We start from the raw sequence: 8,409 nt of genomic DNA, 5'->3' as shown, positions 1-8,409 counted from the left end.
CTCTGACAATAGCTAGAGAAAAAATGTAAGAAAGCTTCCATTAGGCAGTTTTGGGATAATCTGCCTCCCCATGGAAAGTTTCTTCCTAGCTCACATAAATCAGAGATTGGCTTATGCCCTGAAGCATGATGGTTTATATCCCAAACTTTTTAAAAGCCTCATTAATGTAACTCTAGATGTCTGTATATTACTATCATTATTTATGTGTATTATGGTAGCAACTGGAAGTCCCAGTAGGAGTCCTACTTTGCTAGATGCTATACAAACACATAACTAAAAGACAATCCTTGCCCCAAGAAGTTTACAGTTTAAGTATAAATGTTCATCTTCATTATATTCCTGCTTAGCTCTTGGTCTTAATGAGATCTTGTGGCAATGAGTTCCTCTGATGAATCGTAACTAAGAATCACTTCTATAACTTCACTTTCAAGAATCTATCTTCATAGTACAGATGAAAAATATACAAAGGGAGAAAGCAGAAGGGAGATAAATTTGGAGTTCAAATGAGGAATAGCTCACTGCAGTCAGCAGGGTTGTTTATGTGGGCAGAGTTGCTTGTGCATGTGGGTATTTCCAAGATTGGACTCCGTATTTGTAAAACTGAAGTGTTGCTAGATGTAGCAGAAATCTCTGCGATACTCCTTGAATGCTCATTTACATAAAGAAATTTTGAAAAAGATGAGAAACTGCCCACATGAAGAAGAGCAGCTAATGGTTGCCCCTACTCATGAAGTTTTAATCAGGATTATCTGTTTATTTATTAAATATGTTGCTCACTGAAACTTCAAAATATGGTCCCATCAGAGGTCTTTGGAAAGACTTCTGCCACTTTATTGTCTTGAGAATACAGGCTATTCCAAGACACCATTGAAATTCAGGACAGATTTTCTTTTCTCCTTAAAGATATGAACAGTCCTTTTGGGGCCAGATTCTGACATCCTTACACTGAATAGCACCCTACTCCTTGCATAGTTACATTACTTCAAATGGGACCACTTATTGAATGAAGTGGAGTGAAGCATGAGTAAAGGTCCCAGCATCTGACCATTTGACAATAGTGATTTGGCAGGCTAAATTATCAAAGGAACCACTGAGGTTGCATGTGAAGAAAAGCGTGCACACAGTAGCTGGTTTTTGCAATGACCTTCCTTTGTGGGCACATTTGTGTGATAGGTACTTCCAGAAAACCACCCCCCCGCCTCTTGCCCCAACCACCAGAGGAGCCTCCAGATCTCCTTGGCAGTTTGTTCAGCATGGCTGCACCCCAGAACTCAAAAATAATGGCTCTTTTCTTTGCATGTTTAAATACCAAAAAGACCTTCACTTTCTGTATTCTCCATCACATTCATTTATTAAATTGGCTTCTGTTATTTACAGTAATGAGGTTGTTAGGATGATACGTGTATATGTGTACAGCTATCTTAAATGTACCCACCTCGAGCTTTGTTCATGCAAAGAGTGGGTAGTTGATCTCATTTGCGAGATGAAGACTAATGTGCTGGGTTGAAATGTCAGAAATAATAATGGGTGGTTAGCTCCCTCGATGAAAGAAATACATCTCTCGGTGAAATAACCTGGATTTAATGTTCAAGATTGTTACACTGAATCGGATGCCAACCCTTGATAAGTTGCCTACAATTGAAAGCATTGTGGAAATTGAAAACATAATGTATCTCACTTAAGTGATTCACGCTATTAATATATAGAGTTTCCAAACTCCTGTTTATCAAAGATAAGCAGACTGGAGTATAAGTGCGTTTAAAAAAAAAAAAGAAAGAAAGAAGGAAGGAAGAGAAAACAAGAAAAGAAAACAAATGCATGTGCGTACAGAGATGAAAGAAGAAGTGAAATTGTTTCTGAGAAATGAAACTTGGCATAGCTCTAACAGAAGCTGCTCTGTTTGGGCGAGATGAAAGAGAAGAGCACTGGGAAATACACAGCTTTTTAGTAGGGGAAGAGAATTGCAGAAATATCCCTGAACAACAGTGTTGATTTTAAGCACATAAGGAGAAAGGCAAGTCTCTTCAATTTGTTGCTTCCCTGCTTCACTGTGAAAAATCTCATGGCACTAACAGCTGTTTCAAATGGCTACCCAATGAATGGAGCATCCCATCTAGCCTCCCTATTGCCACATTGTTTGCAAATGCTGGCAGGAAGTCAGAAGCAAGACTGGAGAACGTTGGAGTTAAGTATAATTCTAGGTGTCATAGGCCAGTTAGCTTGGCATGGAGGGCAAGAATAGTATAGGAAAGGCTAGGAATTGTTGACCCTGAGATTCTTATCACCTTTCATGAAGAGTAGACATTTCTCATACACAATGGTGACGTTGATTCTTTAGGGCCATGACCCAACAACCCACTAAAGTCAATAGGAATCTTTCCATTGATTTCAAATGGACATTAGGTTTGGCCCTTCCTGAACATGACCCAGTACAGAAATATCAGATTTGCCACATCTGGATCAGAAGAAGTCATCGTGTTTGTTGCAGCTGACGTGGCGTGGCGTGGCTTGGCTTGCACAACGGTTCTGAGTACCACTTTTCAGAACTCTGTACTAAGACTTGCCGTTTCCTACCAGCGTGGCAGTGTGGGTGATCCAGTGACTGGCTGGAATTGCTCCCACTTGAGCCCTTTCATTTAGGAAAGTCCTGCACCCAGGGCATGGAGATCCTTTTCAAGTGAGGGTTAGATTGGTTTTAGAGCTGGTCAGGAATTTTTGCAAGGCAACATTTTTTTGCCAAATGATCCTAATTTTTCAAAACTCAAGCTGTGCGTGAAACAGCATCAGGTTCAGTAGACTACCTAACTCGAACGATGGTTGGTTAAAAAAACAGGTTTTGAGATTGTTGAACTGGGAAGTTTCTTTATTTTTTTTTGAGTCAAAATGTTTTTTGGCTTTTGAAATCAAAACAAAATGTTTCGGCTGGCCCAAACGGACATTTTTATTTATTTATTTATTTTGGGGGCTTGGGTCTGAAATTTTTTTTTGAGATTTTGACTTTTCCTGATAGAAAAATCGTTTCCCATCCAGCCCTACTTATAAGTGACCATTATGGCGAGTCTCAGGCTCACCTCTAATCTCATACACCCACTTTTGCCAGAAAATCTGCCTTCATGTCAGCTTAACTGGTTACATGGTGATTCCCCTATTGCAGATGAGTCCTCAGGTGGCATAGAGCCAATGAGGCCCATTCTGTGTCCCCTCATTCCTGTCTGGCCATGTTATTAGGGATGCAGTGGAGGGTTAGGGCATGTTGCCACTCATGGCTGTGTTCCAGCAATCCCTGGCTTCAGAATGGAGGCTGTTGTAGCCAGGCATAATTTAGAGCAGCTCTGAGGCTGCTCCAAGTTACTCTGGGGACCGAACTGGACCCTGGCTGACCTAGCATCCAGGGCACACAAGGTCAATTAAAGTCACCTTTGCCCCCACCTTCACCTCAGCAGCACAGAAAGGCAAATGAAGATCTGACCTCAAAGCAGCAGGTTTGGTTTGCTCATATGAAGTGGTCGGCTTTGCTAGAAAATGCAAGACTGGACAGGAAGGGAGACAGGAAGGCAGAAAGGGTGATTTGGGAATTATGAGTGTAGGAGTAGAAGTTTTGTTTTTAGCCTGTAGGAAAAGAAAAATGAGTTTCTTAAGCTTTAGTTTCTCAGGGAAACCTTGTTACTTTGCATTGAGATAAATGCTGCTCCTCTACTCACATTGCTTCTCTTTCAAAGTCAGCTGACCTGGAGTAATACATTTTGATTTTGATTTTAAGTGGTTTCACTTACCAGATGATAGCAAGCCTATTCCTCCTTTATGTTGCTCCAATGTATAAGTGGCATTTTATTAGCTTTATTACCTTGATTCTTGAGTAAGACTTAAATGGTTCCTGACAGTGTCCCACTTGCATCAATTAATTCCCGGGGCATTCGGATCTTCTCTGTCATTAAATCTCCACCACAGTCTGCATCACGAAGGGGTTTCTAATCATATTTAAGAAAGTTATAGTTCTATGCCTTCCTTATCATATTACACAGGAGTATCTTTTCATTGATTTCCTGTCCAGCAACCTGTTAGCCGGTCAATTAGCTCTCAAGGTTGATTCACAATATGTCCCTGAAATAGATAAATGCCCTTCTCCATCTTGAAATTCCCTTGATATGTATGACAACGATTCACCTTGTCCTATAGCTACTTAATAATATGTAACGTATAGAACAGCCTATATGAAAGAGCTGGTGACAAGTGCTCTCCAAAATATGCTTCTGTAAAACATGGCTGGAACTTCTCACGGAAGTTCTCAGAACTCAGTAAGAGAAGTTGAACCCTCAGAAACAATGACTGCATTTTAAAATACATTTTAAAATGCTGAACAAAACGGGACACAAGATTCTTGCAAAAGATAATGGAGAACAGGTAACCTAGAGTACCGTGTACGTAGAATCCATACAGCTATAGAGTACAATTTACAGTACCATGTATTGACATGGAAACGCAAGTGAAGTGTCCGTGATCAGCAGAGATAACCTCAGATCAAAACCTGGGGTCCAAACACTCTGAAATTTGCCTTTTTCTAAAACAGGCCATTAAAATCGAAGGATATATTTCTATGGACTTCAGTGGCTTTTGCATCAGGATTGGAACATTTCTTCTGGAAGGTGAGTTTTGTTTAGAAATTCTGACCCAGATCCATATGCTCTGATTCAGGTCCCTCTATACTCATCTGTGTCTAGCTTTGATCGTGTTTTCCCTTGGAGCCAGAATAAGCCATGGTTTGTTGCTGCAATTAATGCCATGGTTTTCTGGGCACTACAGCCAACATCAGAACTAGTGAAACGAGGCCTCCGATGGGCAGCTTGAACAGTGCAGACAATGTTTCCATTTTGCATGGCAACTTCCTTCAAGGTGATTCACTTGTAGGAGAAGAGTAAGTCAGAGACATTCCCCTTCAAGCATCTCAACCCACCCAAAACTGTCTGCCCTAAACATTCAAAAGTTTCCCACATACCTCCCCTCATTCCCTGTATGTTTTTCTATAGTTTGCACTTTCACTTGCTCACCTTGGTCTGCAGTTTCCATACTTTTGTGAAACTCCCCATTATCTAGAAATTTCACCAACAGATTGCATTCCAGTCCCTCTTGTGAGCAGCGTTGCTTTCAGTCTCAGGGTCTCGTCTCTCAGGGCCAACCTATCCTGCATGCATTCAGCCCAACTAAATGGACTCTGAGGACTGTAGAGCAGTGGTTCTCAACCAGGGATCTGGGGCTCCCTGGGGGACTGTGAGCAGGTTTCAGGGGGTCCCCAGGGCCAGCATTAGACTCGCTGCACAAAGCTGAAGCCCCACCGCATGGTGCTGAAACCTGGGGCCCTGAGCCCCACAACTCAGGGCTGAAGACAAAGCCTGAGCAACTTAGCTTTGCAGGGGCCAATGTGTCATGGAGCCCCAGGGAATTCCTCTGCTTGCTACCATCTAATGCTGGCCCTGGCTTTTAAATGCAGAAAACCAGTTGTTGTGGCACAGCTGGGCCATGCAGTTTTCATAGCATGTTGGGGGGCCTCAGAAAGAAAAAGGATGAGAACCCCTGCTGGAGAAGATGGGGGCCCACTGAGGTCCATAGAGTCATTTTGTAGCTACTACTGTTAGCCTTGCAGTTGCAATAGCCTCCACAGCTGCTATGTGCCTCCACCCCAGTGGATTTGTCCAGTGGATCCTCCTGCATCATCATGAATCTCCTATCCTGCCCCATGCCTGTACGCCCCTTCAGAGAGCCTCCTGCAGCATAGCTGCATGGTGCATGTGGGGTGCAGAACCTCACGTGGGCTACCCACATCCCCCTCCACTGTGGACCAATTCCAGTGTATTCAAGGCCTTCTATCATGCTTTTTTGGGCCACAAGATCTGGGATAAAGTTGCTGCTTTAAACCATCTCTCCCAGTGCAAGTCCTTTATGAGGGTGCTTGTGGCAGATGCTGTTCCCAGCCCACTCCTGCTGGCGCGGGCCAGCCCAGCAAGCTCACTCCCTTCTCCTTTCCTTTCTCTCTTGGGTCTTCCCATGATTTACTCTGACACCAGAGCCTTGTGGGGTTTCTATATTAACTCTATTGCATCTCAAATCTACCTTCGTCTGGGAGCCTGGGGGGCAATTCAGAAAGGCCCCCTCTCCTAAATACAGGAGTCTCACCGTTTCCCCCTGGGCCTGTGTAATAATTCAGGTGCGATTACTCTCCTTATATTCAAGAGTTCCCAGCCCCCATTCTGGGGCGTGTATGCTAGAAACCAGACAGGCTTCTTCTCCAAAATCAGAAGTCCCACTGCCCTCCTTCTGCAACTGTGCAAATAATTCAGTCCTTCCAGCCTATGACTGGGAGAGCTCAGAAGGTGAGCATCCTCCTCTGGGTAGTGTCCCTCTTGCTATGAGGGAGGAGGCACTGGTAGCATATCAGCTACCATCCTTCCCAGAGCTCATCCCGGTTGGGTCAGGGAGAGGGGAGCCTTGCCCCACCCTATGTTACAAAGTTCCTGATCCTTGGCCCTCCTTAAACAGTGTTTTTTTCCCAAACATTAACTAATCCCCTGACATCATTTCTTCTCTCCCAATAACTGCCTCTGCAATTCCCTAGGTCCTCATGCACCCCAAACTCCTGGAACCTCAAAGAGCCCTGGGGTTGGCTGACCGCTAGTCCCTGCTGCCCTGAAAGGACAGTACCACTCCTGTTACAGTGCCATGCTTAACCCACATGTAAGATCTCACATATTTTATCTTGTAAATGCTCCCCGAAACTGTGCAAAACCCCACTAAACACTGGTATGTTTAACCCAGAGAGAGGAAAGAGGCCATTTTCGTTTCCTCAATGCCAAGGCAAGAAGAAATGGCTCCATATCCTTTCCTTTAAATGCATCTCTTCCAAAATGGCTACACAAAAAAGAAAAGTCCCTTGTGTGCCTGTCTCCTCTAGGAGATCCTGCTAAACAGCGGTTTCACCACATGGTCTTAACTCGAAGACGAAAGCTCACACTGCAGCCCAAGGGGCAGTTTTCACTACATTGTCTGGTTTCCATAACATGGGGATCCCTTCTGCCTGCATTCAAAGCACTTCATCTCCAGCACACTGTTGCTGAAGCATAAACTTGGTCAAATGACTTCTGCCTCTGATTCCTTTCGTTGTGTCATGTGGGGTAAATGTTCTGTAGAACTCCAGTTAGTCAGAGCCAAACTCCAATGTGCTGCATGTCCCCTTAATCTTAATTCAAAGTCCACTTGGCGTGATCTAGATGAAATAAATGATTCCAAGAAAGAATTCCCTACTATCATATTTACATAAACATGCTCAGGCTTCAAGCACGGCACGAGAGGGTGGGGAGTTAATATGACTTGCTGTTTTCACATGCATATGCAAGAGGCATTTAGAAAAAAGCTGCCCAGTTGTCCCCAGTGAATGGATCCACACCACTGCCAGGCAAGTATTGGTGTTATCTCCCCAGCATACAAAATATGTCCCCTTTGCAGGCTGTCAAGGTGGAAGCAGAGCCTTGTTCTGTGACACACACACAGATAATGGTGTGCATTGAAGAGAGTCTTTTTCACTTTTGTTTTACTTGCCACCAGGCTTTTTAAAATTTTGTGCTAGCCAAATACATGCTGTGTTTGATTCTCAAGGCATCATCAAGGCTTGCAGATTTTAACTTGAGGTGTGTGGGGGCATAGTCTTATCCCTTTATGATTTCCCCTGACAATTTGTTTTTTTCTGACTCAGGGAGAAATAAAACACAACCACCACAAAAACCCAGACCTCTCCAGATTCTGAGAGCAACACAAAACACTTGAGCCAGGCTCTCATAGTTACCTTGATGTCATCACAACCCCTTCATGTGTTTGTGTATCCTTCTCACTCTCAAGTGCCTGTGCAGTGTCACAGTCAATGAGTGTGGAGGTGTTTCCGTGTGTTATTTTCTAGCTTAGCAAGCACTTGTTTTTATTTCAGTGATGGTGAATTGCAAGTTATTTATGGGCCAACAAGACTCATGACCTTCTCATCCCTGCATTTTACTCCATTTCTATTCCCCACCCACCCACGGTTGTCACCTAGAGCATGGTAAATTCAAACAACATGGCTGGTGTTATAAATGGGCTCATTAACTTTATGAGCAATATTACCTTTATTTTGGTACCTCTGTGGTCCCAATCACTGTCATATCTGAGCACCAGAATGTCATTACAGAAGCGAAGATACTGGTCATCCACTCTCGTGCTTCAGGACACAAGTTCAGAGTAGTCAGGAAGGAATTCTACTCTGAAAACTCAGTTTCAATGCTGAGGAAAATGGGGGTGGGGGTGTGTATAATATTGTGACATTACCCAGGGTACAATTGGGACCACTGAACAGCTCTGTCCCCTTAGTTTGGTAGCCTGGGGTGCCTTTTA

This window comes from Lepidochelys kempii, chromosome 13, assembly GCF_965140265.1.
Source record: "Lepidochelys kempii isolate rLepKem1 chromosome 13, rLepKem1.hap2, whole genome shotgun sequence".
Classification (NCBI taxonomy): Eukaryota; Metazoa; Chordata; order Testudines; family Cheloniidae; genus Lepidochelys; species Lepidochelys kempii.
The sequence above is the reverse complement of the archived record's forward strand: the minus strand, read 5'-3'. Positions refer to the sequence as shown.